This window comes from Pipistrellus kuhlii, unplaced genomic scaffold (genome assembly GCF_014108245.1).
Source record: "Pipistrellus kuhlii isolate mPipKuh1 unplaced genomic scaffold, mPipKuh1.p scaffold_m20_p_4, whole genome shotgun sequence".
NCBI classification, from domain to species: Eukaryota; Metazoa; Chordata; class Mammalia; order Chiroptera; family Vespertilionidae; genus Pipistrellus; species Pipistrellus kuhlii.
Genome location: NW_023425540.1, coordinates 11,366,822 through 11,391,126, shown reverse-complemented (window position 1 = coordinate 11,391,126; position 24,305 = coordinate 11,366,822). Strand labels below are relative to the sequence as shown.

The 24,305-nt window shown below is 41.4% G+C and overlaps 1 protein-coding gene across 7 annotated transcripts in view; it reads left to right on the top strand.

The window, feature by feature from the left end:
- CTNND2 (catenin delta 2) overlaps positions 1 to 24,305 on the top strand; it is a 716,413-nt gene that overhangs the window by 647,937 nt on the left and 44,171 nt on the right. The gene's annotated exons all lie outside the window — the stretch shown is intronic.

Below are 24,305 nucleotides of genomic sequence, written 5' to 3'. Positions count from 1 at the left end.
GTTCTAGCAGGAGTTTCTTACTTGCTTCTGCTCCTTTGTAGATTGCTCTGGGCTCAGTGGAGGCCTCCGTTCTGTGAGAAAGAGATTAAAAACTTAATCAGTGTAGTATTTAAAGTTATCCCTAGCTTATTGTAATGAGGCTTTTTTCCCCCAATCGCATTTCTTATTTTATGGCAGACACAAATCTTTTTTTTTTCTATGCAGACACTTAATTTTTCCCAATAAGCAATGTACTTCTGTCACTACGATTCTTTCTTCAGGCATCATATCTGTAGTCTTCCAAGAAGCCCACCGATAAACACTGGAACAATGGGGGAAGGTGTTGGCAACAAAGAGCTATCTGCAAATGACACGAGTAGCTGGAATCCCAAGTACCTATAATTATATTCTACACACGTGTAGTGTTTGATAAAAAAGAAAGAGCCTGTTTTGTTATTCCTCTTAATTTAAAGAGGAAAAAACTGCCAAGAACTCTCGGTTTTAATTACCGAAACAAGCTCGCCTGAAACCAATTCAGACACATGAACCCAAACCAGAAGATCAAATGCATATTGTGACCCAGAGCGTGTATACTCTCCATGGGGCTCTGTCCTTCCAGGTGAGCTTACCTCCCTTTGATGTGCCACCAGCCCTGCACTGGCTAAAATGTGCGCCAAAAAAAGGGCCATCTCGGGGTGTCTGCAGGGAACCATAAAAAATTCTCAGGAGAAAAGTGCATTTTAAGGCAAATCCTCTGAAATGAGGATTCTCAGGAAGGATTTGAGTACATTAGCCAGTGTAGTTGAATTCCTTCTTTGGTATTGAATATGCTTTGCTTTATACCCAAGAGCTCAGTCTCTTCCCACAGACATTGAAATTCAGCTATTTCACTCAAGGCACCATTTAAGCTCCCCTTTCCCCCCCACCTCTGGAACTTCTCTGATAAGCTTGCCTGCACTTACAAAAACATCAAAGCCTGCAAAGAAATTATCAGAGGAGAGAAAAAGAAAAGCACCTTTGGTTGAAGCTTCTAATGAGACCAAATTGATGAGTCATCTGAGATTAAGTTGGGCTGGCAGTAAGCTTACAGCAAGTCATCATTCTTTTCTTACTCTAATTTATCTTTGAAACTTTCAATAAACTGCCCACACTCAGTCATCTTTCAGAATGGCTGATTAAATTTAAAACTAAGCTAGCCATTGCCCTATTTAAGTCTTGTTTACTCTAAATAATAAGAAATAAAGTGACTTATGGGGAAAGAGCATTATAGGCACAGACCAAGAATAATGCCTTCCTAATTAAAATATACAAACCTTCAGTGTTCTGCAATGACTTTTTATAGCATATCTGATGAAGGGCAAGCACAAAAGCCTTTCTGCCTCACACGCCCTTGAATGGATTCAGAATGAGTCTCCCCAGAAAGTGCCACTTGAATATACGGACTACTTTAAGCTAATGACAGTTGAAGCCCAAAGGATTCAGGGAGAGCTCTTTCCTCCTTCTTAACTGCCTAACAGAATGTAGAAAGAGGGCGTGGTCCATGAAAAGAGCTATTGCCAAAGAAACTACCAAGAATGTGGGCCAGGTGTGGTGGACAGGGTGTGGGGAGCTCAACAGGCCTGTGTGTTCACAGCCCTCTTTGTGACTGTGTCCCCTTGTCTGTGCATGGCGTGACAAACACATGTATATTAAACATTTGCTTTTCTCATTTCCCTGTAAATTATCTTCGTTCCCTGTAAAGTTGCAGATTCCTAATCCCTTCTCCTTAGCTCAAGATGGCATATAAACCTTAATTTCCTGACTGCTTGTGGCACTCATATTCTTATGAGGGCCCTGTACATATGTAATTAAATTTGTTTTTCTCCTGTTGATTTTTCTCATGTCAGTTTAATTGTCAGACCAGCCAGAAGAACCTATAAGAGTAGAGAAAAAAATTCTTCCTCCCCAACAGCCCTCTCTACCCGAATTTCCAGTGGGTAAACAATGGTCCCTGTGGAGTCTAATGCTGGCTCCCACACAGCCTGCTGCTAAAACAAAGCTGTATGATTGCTCGCCATGGTGAGGGATAACACAGCTCAACAGAGCTTTGTCAGTGTCTTCAATAAGGTAACATCAGATTTGTTGAGAATGTCATCTGGTTTAAGGCAGGTTCAGGATTGATAGGATCAGGAATTCCAAATCATATGACACAAATGGTTAATTGATGCTTTCAACTAAAGACTTGATGGGCCTTCCCACAAATTTCTATTTTAAACAACCAAGTTATTTGCCTGGTCAAGAATCTTCTGGAATAGGAGGAGCTGTTCATGAAGACAGTGAGATAATAAAGTCATGTTAATGAAGACAGGAGACTGTGCTGTGTCCTTGTTTCCCAAACTGTGTGCATGCAGGAAGGCCTGGGTGGGAGGTGAGAATGGGGGGTAATGGGTTCCAGTTCTCTTTCATCATGGACAGGTAGACAGGTAATACAAAGCTATCAATTATTGTAATTTAGTTTATTTAATTTTAATAGCATTTGGCTCTAGTATTTCTACAATACGTCTGCACCCACACTCTATTACTACTTCCCAAGTAGGAAGGGGAATCTCTGTTCTCAGGAAGTGGGTGCTTCCTTCCTCTGAAGATAAGCATCAACCCATTCGAAACCACATTTATATGTCCAAAGATGTTTGTATTACAGTACATCCTATAAGCACTGTGGGAATTCATAATGGAGTGAAGTGCTTACTATATACATAGCTTTAAGTTGTGAATAAGCAATACATTAAAATTGAATATTTTTAAAGGGAAATTTAGTTTGAAGTTTATTCTGAGTTTATTTAGGACACAAGTCTGATCATGTCATTCCTATTTGTCTTTTGAATAAATCCAAAGCCAACAAAATCTCAGACTATCAATAAATATTTGTTGAAATAGCAAACAGTTGATTTTCACACTTTGAAATCATAGAAAACAGACAATACAGGATCTATACTTATAAATAAAAAATTCTAGAAAAGAATTTTTTGCAATTCTGATTTCTCAGTTATTAGAAACATTTCATATATCCTACAAACTTCTGTATTAGTGTCAAATATGTGTATTTATTTATTTATTTATTTGTTTATTTATTTATTTATTCTTTCTTACAAGAGACAGACATACCAAGAGAAGTTTCAAATGAACTAAGATTGCACCGTGGCTCATAGTATGGTAACATCTCCTGTCAGTTAGGACAAAGGTCTGATCAATTAATTCATTGCCACTCCCTATCAAGATTAGTGATGTTAACCAGGACTCATTTTTCCTGTTTTCACATGTTTGTTGCCCTGGCCAAATTTCAATATGGCTGATTGCTTGTCCTTCTTCCAGAATTCTCTTCCATTTCAACTAGCTCTTATGTCTGCAAGTTCTACTCTTAGTGAGTGCCCACTGGTTCTCGTAACAACTGTGCAGGTGCTGTGCTCAATCCTAGAAATAAAGGCATTTTCTAATAAAGAGCATCCTTGAGAAAGAAAGCCACTAGCCAATCTGGGAAAGTTACTTAAGAATTCACATGTTCTCATGCTGGACCATAGTGTGGGTGGTATGGGAATAAACAAAGACCAACCAAATGAGGGCAAAGGCTATCTATTCTGAGCTTCCTATAGCAAGGGAGTTAGCCACCAGCACTTGTGTTTGGCAGAGACTCATAGGCAGACAGAGAAGATGGGCAGCTTCACAGCAGAAATCATGGGAGGCCCAAGGCTACCCTGAGTAGAGGCTGATGGCCTGGGGAAGCTGATGGAGGGCTAACTGGAAGCAGGGCATCCTCTGTAATTGACCAGGGGAGCACATTTAGCTTTCTCTGGTTGGTCCTAAATTGGCAGATATTAATCAAATCCTGGCCAGTATTTACAGAAGTTATTGTTTAGCTTCCTAATATGACTTGGTATTTCATTGGATCTACTTTCCAGTGAGACCTGAGTTGGTAGATACCTGAGTATGTTTATTTCAAGGAAATATTCATGAATTCTAGGTCTAAGGGTCCAGGGACCAGCAGATCTGAGTGGAGAAAGACAATGGCTTGAAAGAGGAAGGAAATATATCAGATTGATAAGGAGGAAGGAAAAGAGCATCCAGTTAAAATTCCAAGGGGTAAATATTCAGAATTCTATAGTCTAAACTTTCTAAATAACAAATGGCTAATACTAGTTTATTGAAGTGGCTCTTAACTCAATAGACTTTTTCACTGAACATTTATTAGGACCCACTATGAGCTTAGAGCTAGAAATATCCCCATTATTACTTGTTAACGCTGCAACCTCACAGGGAAAACAGTGCATATCTTCACTAAGACAATGAATAGCTTGTGGCTTACACATGTAATCTGTATATATATATATATAAAGAGCCATGGTCCATAACAAACAGGGACAACTGAATGCCAGGCTCCGCACAAAGCAGGCTTGGGTGATTGGGGACTGGCCAGCAGGCTGAACTGTTGACCTCTTTGGGGGGGGGGGGGGAAGCAAGGGCTAATCAGCAGTGCCTCGGCTGCTGGCAAGGCCCAGAAAAAAAAGCAAGTTCTGATCCACAGCCTCCATGGTAGCTGCTGATCAGCCCTTGCTTCTCTCTCTCTCTGAGCAACTGGGCAACTGCACCTCTCTCTTTCTCTGAGAGGTCAGCAGTTCAGTCCGCTCTCCAGCAGCCTGAGGTGGCTGCTGACCAGCCCTGCCTCTCTGATCAGGCCTGGAAATAGGCCTGGAGATGCTGACTAGCATAGAAATCGACCAATCAGAACCTAATCTGGGTGAACTGTGAAGGCAGAACCTAAGGTGGGGGCTGGTGAGGGATTTTAAGGGCAACAGCTGTTTGGTGTAAAGCTGTAGTTGGCAAACTGCAGCTCAAAGCCACATGCAGCATTTTGGCCCCTTGAGTGTGGCTCTTCCACAAAATATCACAGCCTGGGTGAGTCTATTTTGAAGAAGTGGCATTAGAAGAAGTTTAAGTTTAAAAAATTTGGCTCTCAAAAGAAATTTCAATCATTTTACTGTTGATATTTGGCTCTGTTGACTAATGAGTTTGCCGACCACTGGTGTAAGATGTAAGAAAGTGGTTTGATTTTTTTAATGACCAGTTTGGCAGGTCATTAAATGCGAATGGCTGACTATCATTTCAGGTATAGGGACTATGTATTTTTGTCTGCCAAGAGCATCTCCTCATGCTAAAAAAGGCTTCTCCTCCCTCCCCTACATTTAAGCAATCCTATCCTATGTAATCTATCTGTACTGATAAAAGGGTAATATGCTAATTAGACTAGGTCAACCAGCCATCTTCTGGGCATCCAACTTTCTTCCAGACAAAGCCATGGTGGTGAGGGCTGAGGCAGAGGCAGTTAAGGGTGGTCAGGCTGGCAGGGGAGGGCAGTTGGGGTGAGATCAGGCCTGCAGGGGAGGGTAGTTGAAGGCAAAATTAGGCTTGGCAGGGGAGGCAGTTAGGGGTGGTCAGGCTGGCAGGAGAGAGCAGTTAGGAGTGAGATCAGGCCAGCAGGGGAGGGCAGTTAGGGGCAATCAGGCAGGCAGGCAGGTAAGTGGTAAGGAGCCAGCAATCCCAGATTGTGATAGGGATGTCCCCCATTGGAGAGGGTGCAGGCTGGATTGAGGGAAATTCCCCCCTTGCATGAATTTCATGCACCAGGCCACTAGTACTTAAATAATATGACTACTAATATGAGATATTTCCTCCTTATGTGAAGAGTACTCTGTATGTTACTTTTGAACAAATGGGATTGAAACCAATTTATCCAGCACAAGGGACAGGGTTGGTGTCTGGAAAATAGAAAGCCTTACAGATAAGGGATAGACACATATACCTGCAATGCATCAGGAGATGGTAAACACACCTCCTGAGTGGTATAAACTCAAGCACTTGCCAGGATTTCCTTGGGGAGGGCGCTATTTCCTTGCCGCTGGTGAGCAAAGAAGTTATCATAACACATTTGGCGAGTCTTACATTTTCATTTGTCAGGTTGAAAGTTACTACACCATCCCTGCCAATGCATGTTTAGACATTTATTGTTCTCTGTGTGCATGTTTCCACCACTGCACTCTGCAGACAAGTAAGAGAGAAAATTTGACAAGCAATTTGTACTCTGTCAGTTACACCAACTCACATCCCTCCTCTGCCCCTCTAATCACACAAAAGCCTCCGAAAGCCCATGAGGCGTGAAGTTCCCAGGGCTTATGAGGTTACTGAGGCGAAGTGCGAAGTACAGAGTAGACATGAGGAGACTTTAGCAAAAAGAATCTTCCCTTCAGCTCCTTAACACAATATAGTCCCAGGACTTTCAGAAACTGACTTGCCTTCACCCATTTCTACTAGCTATCTGCTATCTTCCCCCAAAATTTATATGGTGAGATGGTATCTGGAGGTGGAGCTTTGGAAGGTGACCCTCACAAAGCTTTCCTCCTCTTAGAAGAGAGATTTTTCTCTCCATATACATGCACCAAAGAAAGTGAGCACACACACACACACAGAAAGTGCTGTCTGTAAGCCAGGAACACCAGGAACCCAATATGCCAGCACCTTGATTTTGGACTTCCAGCCTCTAAAACTGTGAGAAACAAATGCCTGTTGGTTTTTGGTTATAGCAGTCCGAGCTAAGACACCTTATCTGTTCTTGCTGTGAATCTCTAGGGCAGTGGCTCTCAACAAGGAACAGTTTGCTCCTCCCACCCACCCCTCTGCTCCCAGGGGATAGTTGGCAATTCTGGAGACTATTTTCCTCATTACACCTGGTTTGGGTGATGAATCTGCTACTGGCATGTAGTGTGCAGATACCAGGGGGGCTGCAAACCACCCCACAGTGTTTAGGCCAGCCCCCCACAATGATTAGAATAGCAAGAGTGCCAGAGTTGAGGAAGCCTGCCCCTCCCGGGAAGCCCTGGAGATCTGAACAATCCCATCTCCCACAGTGCTTTATCCTTTCCTCTTCTTCTGATGGGTCTGAAAATCATTACATTGAGGAAACCCATCAAAGCACTACTCTTAGTGGCTGATGGAATTAGTTGGAAACCCACAGGTACAAATGATTGCACTGTGCCCTCTCATCCGTGCTGGAGTCACCTTTTCCCTGTCTGCTCACCAGGGGAGTGGTGTGGGGTGGGTGAGTTCCAGCAGCTCAGGTGTGTCTGATGTGGAGCGGATGACTGCACCATGAGAGAATGGTCCAGAAACACTTCTGAGGCCTGTTCTCTCCAAACCACGTATCTCTCTCTCCACACAGACCCTCTGGTTTCCCCGGCAACCAAATGCATTACTGAAATATGTGTGCATGCAAGATTTTATGGTGAATATAAAGCAACATAACATTAAATTTAGGACTCACTAATGTTAGAGAACTTCAAATCTCTGAAAACAACTACCTCCACTTGCAGAATATAGCTTATCCTTCAGTTTTAAATTCTACCTTAGGATGCTGACTGTTATGTGCAGTAGTTGGGGTTGGGTGATGTTCTGGTTTGTTTGTTCATGGCTACTTTTTAGACGTAGAGATTGGAGGTATTGTTATTTAGTGCAATGTCTGTGGAATGGCTATCTTGACCCAGGCCAGCCTCAGTACTAGGAGCTCACGTGACAGCACCAATCTCCCTTGCCTCGAGGAGGTTACTGGGATGAGCAGACCCTCCTGTACATGATGCTAGAGAGAGTGGCCTGGATTTGGTGGGGGAGTGGAGCCTCCAGAGGAGGGGGAGGGGACTTGGGACCACCCTCCTAAATGCTGTGACCCAGGAGCTGAGCCTGGAGAAGCTGAAGTTAATCAGACAGAGGAGTGAACAACACAGAAAACAAGAAAAACAGGAGATAAACCCTGATGCCCCAACTCTGTGCAATATTTACAAAATTACAAGCAGGGTTGCTGGGTAGGAAGAGAGAGGCCTGCAGGCCCTGTTCACCAGCCCAAAGAGCCGATGTTACACCTGTTAACTGATGGGGGCCACAGGTGTGGTCAGCAGAAGGGTGGTACACCGGGTGCATGATCTCAGTTTGATTGTACAAGGAAAAAAATATCCCTGATTGGCATTTATGAAGGCATCTTCAGACCTATATTGTTACCGAAGGAGGACCGGAACCAGGGCAGATACCGCAGCTCATTCTGGAAATAGGATTCTTCTCTGGTGATGCAGGAAAGGAATTTCAGGGGCACACACATAGGAGGATTTTAAGTGATAATGGCAAGATTTATTGGAGTGGAAAAAGATAGTATGCCCTCAGAGAGCCAGTGAGCCAGTAGGCTTTTGTAGTGGCCATGTGGACTCAGGAAAGGCAATTAGAGGCACAAGGAGCATCCTCTGCCACTGCTCCCTGCTCCCATGGTTGCAAGTCTTGTGAGGACCCTTAGAGTTTAGTAGAAAAGGCAAAAACTGTAATTCCAAGAGAAGGGCATTTGCATGCTCCAAGGACATGTACTGGGTTATTTGTCTAACTGCCATGTGTTTCCTGGGGTTGGGAGAAGAGCAGGCTTTCTTTCAAACTATCCAATCTCTTGCCTGGCTTTTCTCGTGGGCTATGCCTGTGCCCTCCCCCCATCCAATCCCTTTTTGGGATCTTTTAGGGTTTTGTGCCCTTATCCTATCTGATCTTTTCCCGACGTTTTCCCAGGCTAGTGCCCTCCCTCTTTATGGTCACCACCTTGGCTTCCCATGCCTCAGTGGAAGGAATTTCCCTTCACTGTTTCCTCCCTCCCCCTGTTACTCTGGCAGAGCAGAATGGTCCGGTTGATCCCTGGGGTGACCGAAACTGTCTTTCAATCAATCTTTCCTGCCTGCTCAGATACCCAGAGTGACTGTGAAACTGTCCCTTCCTAGTTAATCTGGTTGAATCAGAAGTCTGGCTCCCTTTGCTCCCTTCCCAGCTGCCTGCTGTAACAATGCCATGGAATCAGGTAGTGAACTCCATTGATTTTTCTGGCCTCTCAATGAATCAAGTCATAGTGTTTATGTATGTTTTCCAATTTTTTCATACACCTAAACATACATGTATATTGCCACTCTCTCAGTTAGACGAGCCTTTGATGGGTGATTGCTCTCCTTGTTGTAAACCCAGAGCTCCGAATAATGCCTTTTACATTAAAAAAAAAATTTGTTGCTACTAGAGGTAAAGTATGTGTGAAGTCACTAATTTCTGTATTCCTTTAGAAGCAACATCCTAGCTCCCTGGTTGTGACATCATCTTGTTGGAGGACAGGTATGGTGTGTCCTGGCAGTTTTATCTGATTCTCTGAAACATGCGAAGGACTGTGTGCAGATAATCTTTCATTTCCCAGGCAGGGATCCTGCACACAGACTCACTTCCCTGGTAGAGCCGCACCTTCCTCACAGGGTATTAGTGGTAATGACACCTGTCTGCTTAAACCCAGCGACAGGAGGAACTTATGACAGAATCCTAAACTTTACTCTCTGTATTTCATGTGGATATAATCCCCAGGGAAACACTCGGTTTTGTTGCTATTTAGGACTTCCGAGAGAAATTGATCTTGAGCTTGCCTTACAAGTGTCTATGCTGGATCTTTCCTTTGCAGACTCTGGGGAATGCAAAGTGACTTTTTTTTTCTAACAGACTAGGACAAAGCAGAATCCAATGGTGATCAAAGTAATAATCCCAGGATATGCTATGGTCTGAAAAGTCATAATTTTATTTAAGAAATTTTTTTTCCTTTTGCTTATTTTGTTTTAAACACTAATCTTCAATTTTAGAGACTTAGAAGGTAAGGGTGTCATTCAAGGACACTTCTAAGTGTGCTAAAAGTGGAATGACAGCCTGGAATTACATCATGATTGACAATATATGAATATCTGTCAAATAAAGGAAAAGATAAATTAACTGTTATTTGTGGTTTTCTCTTCAAAGTACCTGCTCTAAACATGAACCTAAACCCAAATGCTGGAGTGTATTTATTTGCTAGGGCTTCTGTAACAAAGTACCATTAAGTGGATGTATTAAACAGCAGGTATTCATTGTCTCACTATTCTAGTGGTTAGAAGGTGCTGGCAGGGTTGATTCCTTCCAAGGCTGTGAGGGAGAAGCTCTTCCTGGGGGTTTGAGGGCTGTCTTTGTCGTGTCTTGGCTTACAAAATCATCACCCAGCTCTCTGCCTTCATCTTTACATGGGGTTCTCCTTTTGTATGTCCATTTCCAAATTTCTCCTTTTATAAGGACTCCAGCCATACTGAAGGAGGGGCCTGCTCTGCTTCAGTATGACTTCATCTTAACTAAATGGCATCTACAATGATCCCATTTCCATATAAGGCCACATTTTGAGGTAATGGAACCGAGGACTTCAACAGATGAATGGGGGGAGAATGGGTTGGGGACACAGTTCTACCTATTTAACAGCAGCCTTTCCATTTTCACGCCATTCTACCCAAACAGTCCCATTAACTAACAGTAAGCAAGCAGCCACTCCTCCCTTCACCACACGATGGGGGTCAACCACTTTGTTTTTCTGATTACAACCAGCAAGGATGACCATCCTGAGTCTCTAATTAGAGAGGAAGGAAAGGAGAGAAGACAGAGAAGAGAAGGAACATTCTTCAAGAAAACTCAATGGCACGGAGAAGGGAAGGAAGGTGTAGTGAATTGAATAGTGGGCCCGAACAGATAAATCTACACTCAAATTCCTGAAATGTGTGAATGTGACTTCCGGTGGAAAAGGGGTCTTTGCAGATGTAATTAAGGTTCTTGAGATCAGACCATTCCGGATTCCCCAGGTGGGCCCTAAATCCGATGACAAATGACCTTCCAGGAGGCAGGAGAGGAGATGACATAGACACACCGGGGAGGCCATGGGGAGATGGAGGCAGAGATCAGCGAGATGCAGCCACAAGTCAATAAATGCCAGAAGCTGGAAGAAGCTTCTTTCTTGAAGCCTCCAGAGGGAGCACAGCCCTGCTGACACCCTGATTTCAGGCCTTTGGCCTCAAGAACTGTGAGAAGATAATTTTTTTTATTTTTAAAGCCACCCAGTTTGTGGCAATTTCTACAACAGTCACAGTAAATGAATGCAGGAGGAAAGAAGCACCATTGCAGAGACCCTATGTCCACAAAGGTGGCTAAGGGGGTACTGCCATGCAGTCCTCATTCCCTCCCCACCTGCACCCTGGCCTGACTCCCTTGAGGAAGAGCAGAATGACCAGATGATCTGTGCCCTTTCCCAAGCCTGGTTCCCCTCCTTGAACATGGCTATCCATCCCAGTGCCTGCCACCTCTCAGCTCCCGCACTTGATCTTTGCCTTTTGTCACTGGGAGGAAAATCGTTTCTGGAGATCTCTGTGTGGCTAATGTAATTATGTCAGTATGTCAGACCAAACAAACTTCACTGAATCTTCATGCTGTAAAACAAGCCCACACATTCCTGGAAGCATACCCAAAGATTCTATCAACTTTGAAAATAAGGTAGCAGAGACAGCTCGTACTAGGTTATGAGATGTATGTAGAAAACATCCCTCAGATTTGAAGACTCCTACTTGATTTTTGCTTGGTGCTGGGTTGGGGTCCACATGATTTGGGTTGTTTTGGTTTCATCTAACGGTGCTGACTCACCAGTCATCACATAATGATAACTAAGCTGTTAGAGACCAGTGTGTAGGCTTTTGGGTGACCTTAAACCACAGTGAACTGGCCTTGACGTCCCCATTTTAGAAGGATGACAGTGCTAGGAAGTCATCCTTACTCAGGAAACAGACGGCCCATCAGATCTCACTGTAGCGAGAGAGACAGCCAGGAGACACAGACTCCTGTGGGCTGAAGCTGCTATCACCTCCCTGCAACCTGGGATACCATGCAGGGCTGGTGCCAGCTCCCAGGGTTACTAATCTCAGGCCAACGTGGGTGACTACCCCTCGCCTGTCTGGACTCCACGCTGGGAGAGGTGGATAGATGCTTCAAGTTTTCAAAAACTGCTACTGTTTACAAACACCAAATACTTTATTGGGATTTAGGGCAACTGACCTACAGAAACTTGGTGTCTATACTTCCCTGTTTTTTTAATCTTCCATGCCATCTCACTCACTTACTGTATCTTTCTCCTCTGCTACAAGTCCCACTACAATAAAGAAATGGCCAAAGGATTGTCTAGCTTTTTTTCCTTTTCCTAGATTTTTTGCAGTTATATTAAATGTTGCTCATATTAAAAAGATCATCATTTGGGCTCAGAGCTAATATTTCATCATTTGACTGGATGGGATTAGCAGAAATCAACTTTGGTCTGTTTTTTGGTCTTCTAGACTCATTTTTTCCTTCTACTTTTATGTCTACTTGCTCTTTTTTTTTATTATTCTTTATCTTCATGCCTTATCTTTTTTCTATTTATCATCCTGTGAATTGTCAACAGTCCATGTGTTGCATAACGACATTTCAGTCAATGCAGACCGCATATATGGTGATTGGTCCCATTAGAGTATGAGGGAGCTGAAAAATTCCTATTGCTTAGTAACATTCTTCTCATGTTTGTGGTGATGCTGGTATAAACAAACCTGTTGCACTGCTGCTCGTATAACAATACAGTAATAATAGCAGTTATTGATTTCTTTTTAGTATAGCATAAACACATTTACCAAAGTTTCACACTCGTCCAAGGATAGACTCTAAAAGTTTCAGTTTAAAAGCATAAGCCTACAATATAAACACTGGAATAAACAATGGATTTGTTAATAATGCCAACAATTTCATATGAAATGTCCACTGTGGTTCATTAATAAAGAAACAGGCAATATTATCCAGCCCCAGATATTTTCACGGTTTACAGTAGGAATGTTTCGCTAGCTAGGGAATTCAGAGAAATCTCTAAAACACAAATCAATTTTTATTAAAATAATTTGTCATTATCTCTTGAGTCTGGAATTCTGTGTACTATAAAAATACAAAAAAAAATACTGCATTTCTTTATTCTGGAAAAAAAAAAATCAAGACATACATTGGCATAAACTAAGCTCTGACCTAAACATCAAGTTTTCTAAACTAATTTATAATAGTACTAAAAATTAATCTCAAAGTGAGGACAAATGACGAGAACATTTACTTTTTAAAAAGAAGATATTATTAGTTTTATTAGTAAGACCTTCTCTAAACTCTCTTGTGTTTGGGGAAGGAGATTTTCCCCGAAACATAGGAAGAGACAGATATTGCAAAATGTGGAATCTGATCAGGCCCTTGGCATATAATTTAAGGCCCCCATGATGTGTGTTAGAAGGGTAGATTGATAGATGGTCCAGACTGACCCAGGATGCCTAAAATTACCGGCCCTTTGAGATTCATTTCAGCAGTGAAGAGACATCCTCCACACCCAGGTTTTTTATAAGCAACGTCTGACCCTGAGAAACCAGTCATCCAATGCCGGGCAAGACCCATTGGTGTTCTGAGCTCAAATCAGTCTTTTAAATTAGAATGAGAATTGCCTAGTAAAAACAATGCTTGGCTTGGCTGGTAGGTAGTAGAAAGAATTAACTTGGGAAACAAAATTGAGTGAATTTCAATCGATGAACTTCTTCTCTGTGAGAACATGTAGTGGGACTTCCTCCATAAGCAACTGACTGGTTAACAAGGAAGGTGGCATTGCAGGCAAATAACTGTACATCCTTCTGTGATATTTATTTCTCTGGCTTATGAAGTCCTCTGTGAGCAGAGCTTGGGAGTGGAGGCAAGAAATCAGAGCGAGACAGATGCATTTAGGAATACCATGTATTTAGAGCAAGCCGTTCCTATCAGTCAATGCTTAAAATATAGTACCATACACTCTCTCTAGCCACCCGTGTTGCAAAATCAGAGCACTTCTTTCGTTGCTGATTTTTATCAATATTCAATCAAGCTGTTAAGAAATTAAAGATTTCTTTGGTAGGAAAGATCTGTGGGTCCTGGGTGACGTACAAGCATAATAACAGAAACAGAACATACTGCCCTTATTCATCAGGGCCACCCAAAGGGAGTCCCTCAGAATCCCAGTTCTCTGGGAAGGACATGGGTACGTGCTCAGAAAGGTTTCTCTATGAAGATGAACTTGGAAAACTCTAGGTTAAACTAAGTTCTCTGAGTGGTTTTATTTTATCCAACTGTGGGACTGTGAACAGACTTTATTTTGCTAATAGGCATTGTAAACCTCTGAGTGCCAAGTGCAGCATCTCCCACACTTGGGCTATTCTGAACCTCTTGTTAGAACGCAACATCCTGTAGAAGGATATCCCAGAGGTGGGTAACAATAGCAGCGGATGCTGTGGATGCAGTTCTCATGGAAGGACTATTGTTGCATCTTCTTACATTGTATAGTCAAAGAGCCCATGTAAATTGCTTATTGATGTATCAGTAAACATAAGGTTATCAGCTGTCACCCTGTCCTCTGTGTATATTACTGTTAGAAAGATTAATTATATACAGAAGGTATCTGGACACAACTTGAGTGTCTAAGAAGGACTGAAAAAATGACTTACAAGGTAGGTGTCATATAGGTGGTAAAGATTATGCCTGTGAAAGAGCTTGGAGTGGGAGTGAAGAGGGCTGAGTTGGAGAGAGGAGTTTCTGGGGCCAGAGACTCACAGAAATGTACTAAAGGCAGGAGACAGTGAGCTCTGTGACCTTCCATTCTTTGTTTACTCTCATTTACTTGTCTTTGTGTAAACAGGATACTATACCTGCCTTTTTTCCACCCCTAGATTCACAGCAGCAACTGAAACAATAGAGGTGACTTTAATTGAAAGAGTTAAACCACTCTGCAATGTAATCTGTGAGCAGGCACACATGAAGAAAAGCGATAGCTGATCCTCTCTCTTTGTGCCCTTTACTGAGACTCGTTTTTGTTTTGACAGAGAGATAGCAAGACCAGAGGGGTGCAATGTTGTAATTCATCATTAAGCTATTTGCATTACTCGATGTATCACTGTTATTCCAATGTGCTAACATCAGGTCGGAAGACAAGCTTCAGGTTCTATTCCTGAAAACAAACTTTCCTTACTGACTTACCCACCTCATCGTGTCTCTAACCGGACTACTGTCTCTTACTTTTGTTCTAGGAGAGATATTGGGTCTTTGTGGGATAACAGTCTTGACCTAAAAATAGAAAACCTTCCTAGGTTTCCTCCCTGAAACTAGAATCAGTGTTTTAAGTTTTTGCCTTTATTTACTTTCTGCTAAAATTAGGCAATGAATCAAGATACCGGTAACTTTTTTTGCTATCATGCTTAGTATTTAGTCAAATTATTTAAAGACTTAAAATGTATCATATCAGTCACTTGTCTCATTTTCAATATTTCTCAAAAATCAATTTATTCTTCTTTCAAAAAGGCACTCTTCAAACCTGATAATTAACTGCCATTTTCATTTTTAGATTGATTCTCATACAAATTAAATATGCATATTTTAGCCACCTTCTTGCCCGTATTTCTATTCATCACCTTAGTTCTTGATACCTCGACAATATGAGAGCTTCTCTGAATCTAATTCTGTGAAATCCTCTGGATAAAGTCTCATGGTGCCCAAAACACTATTCCTTCTGTCTGCCAAACAGATGAATAGGTTATTTATTTGGAGGTAATAACTCTTGAAGGAACTGCCTACCATCTATTGTAAACCTGTAAGATTCTGCTTTCTATTATTTCTATTTGGAGGGCTAAGTTACTATTTGAATCATTGTCTCAGATCAAATGCTTACCAATTCTGGCATGTGGAATAGGATCCTTTATGTGTTATAAGGTTTTTGTTGCTGTTGTTTGTTTGGTTTTTACATCATAGTTACTAGGGGGGGGGGGGGGCCGAGAGGGGGGAAGCATAAGGAACTTTAGTGTTTCTTTTAGAATGTGCCCTAACCTCCATAGACAGCTAACAGATTCTGGGCTCCAGTGGATCCTGCCCTACTATGCCTTTTTTTGACTCTCTTTCTCTTTCTCTCTCTATTTAGATACATCTTTAATAATTATCTAATGAGATGAACTGATTTTACAAAACAATGACCCTTCTTTTGTGTATCTGCCATGGTCTTTAATAATAAAAAATTCAAGACCATGGCAGATACACAAAAGAAGGGTCATTGTTTTGTAAAATCACTTCATCTCATTAGACATTATTCCACTCCAAGCAGGAGTAGAGGAATGTGGAGACGAACGGGTAGCAGGCTGGGACAAGGGACTGGCATGACTGGACCAGAGGGGTGATGTCACCACAACCATTTTCCAATCTGTGAAAGGAAGGCATGAAGACAAAAGCATCAACAGAAAGGGATTTTCACTTAACAAATTGTTGCAAGGGATCCATACTTAAGAGACTGGCAAACAGCAGTTTATTTCACAAGATCATCATATTGTCCCTCACCGCTCGGTATTGCAAATGTCAGAGATAAAATTGATTTGGGAGTCAGCAACTGCTAGGGAATAGCCCAGTGATTCCTTATTTGGGACTAGAGCTCGAAGGGCGATCCTGTGTTTCTTTTACTTTTTTTCCTCTTTGATTTGTTTTCCTGGGCTGATCCTTTTCTTTGTTCTGCTTTCCTGACTCCGGGCTGTATTAGCATGTGATATGCACATGGTCATGATGGAGGCAGAACAGGGTACCAGTTATCCTTCCTGGTCCCTCCCCTCCCGGTGCTGACGTTCTGCCCCTATGATACGGATTTAACCACAAATGTTTGTTTAGCAGTTTTCCTATTTGTGGCTATTATTTGACCAGTTGTATAGACATAGATAGGTATAGTGAGCAGAGTGGATTCATCTACAAAGACCTCTTTTCATGATTATTAAAACTAAAGCTATCTATAATAATAAAAGCATAATTTGCAAATCGACCGAACAGCCAGACAGCAGTACGATTGTCTGGACAAAGCCAGGGCTGCACCCACCGCTGCCGTGATGGATCGAGGCAGCCGGCAGGAGCTGGGGCTGCAAAGGTTTACTCTTGCATGAATTTTGTGCATTGGACCTCTAGTCGATATACATAAAAGCTCAAGGAACCATACAACCAGGCACTACGATACACATTGACCACCAGAGGGCAGACACTCGATGTAGGAGCTGCCCCTTAGGGGTCCATGCACTCCCACAGCAGGAGCACCACTCAGCTGACAATGGGCACCAGATGCGGGCCTCTTGGCTGGCCACTGCATCCCAGAGACTGCAGTGGAGAGGCAGTGAGCCTACTGAGCGGCTGCAGCAGCAGGCGCAGCTGAGCCTGGATGAGCAGGAGTGGCAGGAGGCTGATGATTTTGGCCCGATCCCCTCAGGCTGTATCTCTAGTCCTATCTAATAATAAGGTAATATGCAAATTAACCATCACTCCATCACAAATATGGCAGCGCCCATAGCCACAAGATGGCGGTGCCCAGTCCTCTCAGCCCCATTAGAGTACACCAGTCCAAGGGGAGTGGCTGCTGAGAGTGTGAAGTGTGAGCATCCTGGTGGAACGCTTGCCTCATCACCATGGTGACAAGGCAAGTGTTCCACCCCAGCCATGAAGGGCCTCTGGGCAGCGGGCACAGAATAGCCAGGGAGTGGGGGGAAAGCTTATGTTGTCACCATGGATTGAGGCAAGCATTCCGCACCTGGCCGTGGATGGGCCTCTGGGCCACGGAGAGCCTTTGGACAGCAGGCACAAAGTAGCCAGGCCCCGCAGAGAGCTACTGGCATACGGATTCGTGAGCAGGGCTACTAGTATGATAATAAATGTTGAGAGTTAACTTTTGTTTTATTGGTATAGCTTCTAGGATTGTAGTTTTGGTATCTTTATGTAGCAGAAGTATTTTGTTCCCTTTTACCACATCTTCTGGGATCAGTGACCCAAGACTCAGGCTTCACCTCCATTAACTATAATTCAGAGATTATTCTATCCCTCTGAGCTCCAGCTTTTCAGTATTACTAGCCACAGTGCCTGTAGGGCTGAGCTTCCCTGAGCCACACAGCACAAACCACGTCAGTGTCCTGAGAGGATATACAGCATTAGTTCCAAATAGATAGGAAATGTGCTGCTTTTCTAATAGGCTTCTCAGGCCTAATTAAATTATTTTCTCTTTAAATGTGGCACCCATGGCATGGATAAAGATTTGATTTTTTTTTCATTATTCTGTTGGAAAGGAGGACAGATTCTAGTTCAGTCTATTAAACCTATGACAAAGAAAGTAAGCAGATTACTCAAGACATTTCTATATGATTTAAATAACTCCTCTTTTAAGGGTATAGACAAGACCAATCAACATATGTTGTTACATTTAGAGGATTATTATTATTAACCTTTCCCAATAATTTATCGTCTTATCTATTTTAAGAACATTCAAAGGATTTCCTTTTTATGAATTATGAAGGATAAATTAGAACAAGAGTCCATTTAAAGATGTTTTATTCTCGTTTATATAAACATAATCTACTGAATCAAGCATTAAAGACAAATGGCATAGAAGGAACAAGGTTTTTTATAACATACTCAATTCAAAGTAGAAAGTTAACCCCAATCAAATTTGTTTTATTTAGCCCAGGTAATTAATCCTTGCTCTATTTATATTGGATTAGCTAGCAGTGCAGATTCTCAAAGTGAATGACTTCTGGAAATTGGGTGTGACCCCTTGGCCGTCTGAGATGTTCATTTGTGGTGAGGCTATCACTTTACAGGGATGCCCGTAACCAATAACCTATTTTCTATGGTGTCAAATGTTGAATACCCATTGGAGTTCTTTAATCAGCCATTCGGATGTTTTTTCCAACAGACCCCAATTACTGATCTGTGCTGGCAGGGGTCTCAAGGTGAGCCTGAGAAGAAATTAGAAACCACCTATCAATGATAAGGCTGAATAGCTCTGAGGACTTACTCATCTCAACCAGTAATAGCAAACACTGAGACAAGCTTAGCTTTAGGAGTTAGTCGCTGACTGCCATGAAAGTAAGTACAGAGTGTAGACAATGAGGGCATTGGGAGATCTGGAGGACCTTTTCATTTTCTCCATAAAGAATGTGTTAGGATTACTGCTAAGGAAAACGTCTCCTTTAAACCTAGAAATGGAATCTTTCTTTTCAAACCTTGACCACTATGGTGCCATTCTTTAATATGAAAGGGAGCATGCTCCTAAGCAAATGAAAAGGTTCATAACTGCGGAAGCATAATCGTGTAACTTGTCATAATTAAGTGGAGGTTGAACTTCTCTTTCTTCACTTGCCAAGTCTTTTCATATCAGAGGCTTGATAAACAGGACAGCTCTCACAATAGCATTAAACCAAGTAAAATCCGCAGATTGCCAAACATACCTAATTAGTGCTGGCATCCTTATTTCATAAAGTGCAGAAGAAACTTCTTTGATGTTACCTAGCCAAAGTCTTGGAACTCCCGAAGACACTTTTTAAAGTTTTAATAGTTTGACTATGGAGTGTAGAATTGGGGAAAGCCATTTCAAATAGAGGTATTGGGGGACACAAAATATAAGTCCTTCAAACCTAGAGAAATTCCCAAGTAAACAAAGGCTGGGAGAATTAGTTATTGCTAGACCTGTCCTGCAAGTAAAGGGAATGCTGTGGTTTGAAATGAAGGACAGAAACTAGAAGACAAATAAATAAATATTTATCTCAGCAAAACTAAATGCATGAGTCATTATAAAAGCTAGTGCTATTGTAAGAACAGTTTGTAACTCCACTTTTTGTTTTCACAATGATTTAAGAAAATAATAAATGTATTTTTTAAAGTATTATATTAGTCTAAAAGCTATTACTATTGTAACTTTGTAACTCTATACTTTGTTTTCTAGATAAGTTAAGAGACTGATACTTTTTTAAAAAAACAATTATTTTATTTTATATTTTCATACATGCAACATAGAGATGTAATTTTGTGACATCCATAAGTGAAAGGAGCAGGGATAGGGCTATAACGAGCAGAGTTTTTGTATGTTGTTGAAGTTAAATTGGGATACATTTAAATTGAGTGTAGGATATTAACTTTAGGATATTAACTGGAATTGCCATGGTAACCACAAAGAAAATAGTTATAGGATATACACCACAGGAAATGAGTAGGGAATTAAAACATTTTATTGCAAAAAGTCAAATAAACATAAAAGAAGCAGTAAATGGGGGACTACAAAAATATAAGATATATAGATAACAAATAGCAAAATAACACAAGTTTCTCCTTATTAATAAATATTTTAAATATAGATTCTCTGTGTTTATATGTTGTTTCTGTTACAGTTTGTGTTTCCTTTTCTTTATATTCCACATATAGGCTAAATCATACAGTATTTATCATTTTCTTAGCACCATGGTCTGCAAATTGCGACTTGCAAGCCACATGTGGCTCTTTGACCCCTTGAGTGTGGCTCTTCCATAAATTACCATGGCCTGGGCGAGTCTATTTTGAAGAACTGGCGTTAGAAGAAGTTTAAATTTAAAAAATTTGGCTCTCAAAAGAAATTTCAATTGTTGTACTGTAGATATTTGGCTCTGTTGACTAATGAGTTTGCCAACCACTGTCTTAGCCTATCACTTAGCATACGTTTGTGTCTATCCATGTTGTCACAGATGGGAAGATTTTATTCTTTATTATTGCTAAGTGATATACCACATCATCTTTATCCATTCACCTGTCAGTGGACACCTAGGATGCTCTCATATCTTGGCTATTACAAATAATGCTGCAATGAAAAAGTGAAAGAGCTACAAACTTCCAGTTATAAAATAAATGTCATGGGATGTAATGTACCACACAGGGAATGTAGTTCATGATATTGTAATAACTTTATATTGTGGCAGATGGATTTACCATGGTGATCACTTCTAAAAGTGCATAAAGTTGAATCAGTAAATTGTAAACATGAAACTAATATAATATTATATATCAACTATACTTTATTAAAAAACACATTTTATAACACACACACACACACACACACACACACACACACACACACACAGCCCTGGCTGGGTAGCTCATCATTTGGTGAGCATCATCTTGATATGCCAAGGTGTGGATTCGATCCCATCTCTTTCCCCCATGGCCAGCTCTTTGTAGTTACAAGACCTTGTTTTTATCCTGAAAAATTATAACACCTGCTCAGTCATATCATCGGCATGCATCACTCCCTGACTTTTGGTCTGTATCATATCATTTGTAAACCAAATTAAATTCAGAGGCGTGGTAGTCTTCCCTGATTGCTGGCACCACTGCCCCTTTTGTGGACCTCAGAGTTCATTCTAAGACAGGAAGCTCCTCTGCCTCATGCCAGCCTCAACCACAGGGTGAGCCCTGTGCTCACCACTGGGCACTGCTGAGCCTCAAGTGCCCCTGACATCCCTGGGCCAGTGCAGAACCTCAACTTGTTTCTCCTCAAGGTTCTTAAAGTGATAGCATCCTGGGAGTGAAGCCCAAGATGAAACGTATCTCCATCCCTTTCTCAGTCTGAAACCAAACCAAAACAACAATTGGATCACCTTGATGGTGAAAATTCATGTTTGGCTCACCAGCCTTGCAACTTTTCCTTATCACTACTGTGACAAAGCAAGAGAATTGACTCCAAAAGTTAGTTAACTACTTCCACATCCAAATCTCAGACCTCAAATCTCACACCAAACACCTGAGGAGGTGTAGTGGTGGGAGTGGGACAAGATAGATTCCTTTTACTAGGTAACAAGAATAGCTTTCTCACTCTTTCTGTTGTTTAGAAATTTAGGGACAAAGAAAATAGGGGACATAGAACATTATAAATGTAAGGTAATGCTTATAATTGCAGTAGAAATTCCAAGAGAGAGCTTTACTGTCAAGAAAAAGACTGCTAATATCTGTGCCTTCCACCTTCAGTATCACTATTCTGAAACCTTCTAATGCACGAGAATCTTCTTTGTAAAATATTTTGCTATCCTTCTGATATATGGGATAAATCCTAGACGCCCCCTTCCCATAGCAAACCTGCCACGACTACCCAGTCCAATCTGCTTTCTCTGAACACCTGTTATTAGCATGCCACTCAAGGTCACTTGCGGCCGAAATTATTCTATATTCCTTGTTTTCTCCCCATCTCCCACTCCCGCCAATAAGCTTCCAAGTTCCTAGGCACAAGGAAAAGCTAAAAAGCTACTTTTGCTACCCAAATTTCACATGAAGATAGGATTCCAGTGTGAGAGGGTGGCTTTTCTCAGCAGCATAATCAAAGGCTAACACAATCGCATGCCCTTAAAAGAGTTAACAGATTTTTCCCAGCCGTCCTCTGCCCTTTGGAATAATTTTCCTGGATTTGTTTCTCCACTTGGATGGTTAAAATGTAGACCAAAATGTATCCCTTCAAATAGGTTAATAAATAGACTAAATGAAAAATCTCCAGTTGCCTAGTAAAATGTCAGTGAACTAGATTGGAAATAATGGAAATAAAATCACCCAATGGGCTTCCTCCACAGCTTGTGAGGGTTATACTCGGCAGTGGCTCCCGCTGTTCTCCAGGCCTCGGAGCACGTGGAAAATGACAGTGTTTACTCAGCACACAGGGCTGTTCCGGGGGAAGTGACTGTCTCTGCCACCTGAACCTCGGCAGGGGCACCTTGTCGCTCATTAAGGGCTCCCTGGTTAGAAAGCCACATCTTCACATTTTGCTGCTGTCATAAAAAAAAAATGACAGTAACAACGAAAATGTTAAAATGCTGCAGCCAAATCCTCGCCCTCTCCTTGTTTTTGTTTTCAACCTTGGCGATGTCCAAGGTCACAAAAATCAGTCTTCCATACGCCGTCAGGAGTGTGAAAGCCCTGTATGCACAATATTTGAAACTGTTTTCTGATTCATTCCTCCATCTCCTCCCTTATAAAGAAAAAAGAAAAAAGAACACATCCATCCTCTAGTAACTACAGAACTCAGGTTTGTCTTACAATGGCTCGTGGGTTGTGGGGGTTGATGAACTGGTAAAGTCATCAGCATGCTGAGCTCAACATGGTAAACTGTTAGCCAGAGTTGAGTATGACTTAGTGATAAATATAGATGAAGCAAGTTGCTCAGAGGAGTGCCCAGGTACAAAAGATCTTCTCCAAACTATCTTAAGTGCTGTCATAAGAAAATAAATATGCTGCCCGGAAACTGGTTCACAGGTCATTGGTTCGATTTCCAGTCAGGGCACATGCCCAGGTTGCGGGCTTCATCCCCAGGAGGCTGTGTGCAGGAAGCAGCCAATAGGTGTCTCTTTCTCATCAGTGTTTCTATCTCTCCTGTTTTCTCTCTCTCAAAATAAAACAACAACAAAAATATTTAGAAAAAATAAAGTAAATGTGCTACATTTAGGGGTTTTCAGGTAAACCATTTTGTCACACATTTCTCAGCTATGATAAAGTGGATGAAGACATTTTCTTATTTCAGTAATTTTGACATCAGTGTTGTTTTTTTTATCCAAGCTAACACAAGTCACCTATACATAGATAGGGCAAGAGAAAATACCAAAATTACAAAGGCTTATGTTTTATTATTTTTACTGCCTGGAATTAAGATATCATTGTTCCCTCCCAAGAGATTCCTTTTCCTACCCCCAGGCACTAAGCACAAGAGAATGAGACAGCTAAAGAGGCTATCCCTTACAGGCATGTATGGAGGGAAAATATTTCAAATAGTTTTTAGCTGCAAGCTAAACATATCTAATAAGGGATGGGGGATAAGAAAGGGATTTAACTTTGGACATGTGCCAATTCTAAATGAAAAATTCAAGAACAGCCAACTTTGCCACAGGCACTCATTTACTTAGTTCCAGGAGTAAATTAATGGGACAGAATTGGAAGCTGCAGGTGGGATGAATTAATTGTCTTGCAGGGTTATTGGTACTGCCTAAAGTGCTTTGTAAACTAGAAGTACCCCATAAAGATGTCATTATAAGTACCTTTATCATTGGGAGTAGAAAATTAATAACGATAAAACAAATTAAGGATGCAAAGTTGGATTTTATTTTATTTTCATATGAAGAAAAATATGTCAAATTAAAAAGTGTTATATGGGTAGAACCATACCATGAAATCCTATCATTGAGACAAACAGGTTATCCAGTTACTCTGATTCAAAAGACACCTCTTTAGATATTATTTGTTAAGCTTCTCTCTCTCACCTTATGTTTTTCTTTGCTTCTTAGGAGCCAGAACACAGAAGTAATATATATTTGCACTGTGATTCTTGTAAAATAATATAGGTCCCAACATAGCTCCCATGAAAGCATTTTGGCAGTTACATTAGAATTACTGTATGTTTTCTTGACTTCTGTGAATGCCAAGTAGGAAACAACTGTTTGTTTTTGTTTTTGTTTTTTTTAATAAATCTTTATTGTTCATATTATTACAAATGTTCCTCATTTTTCCCCCCTCCATTGCTCTCCTCCACCAGGTTCCCATCCCACCCT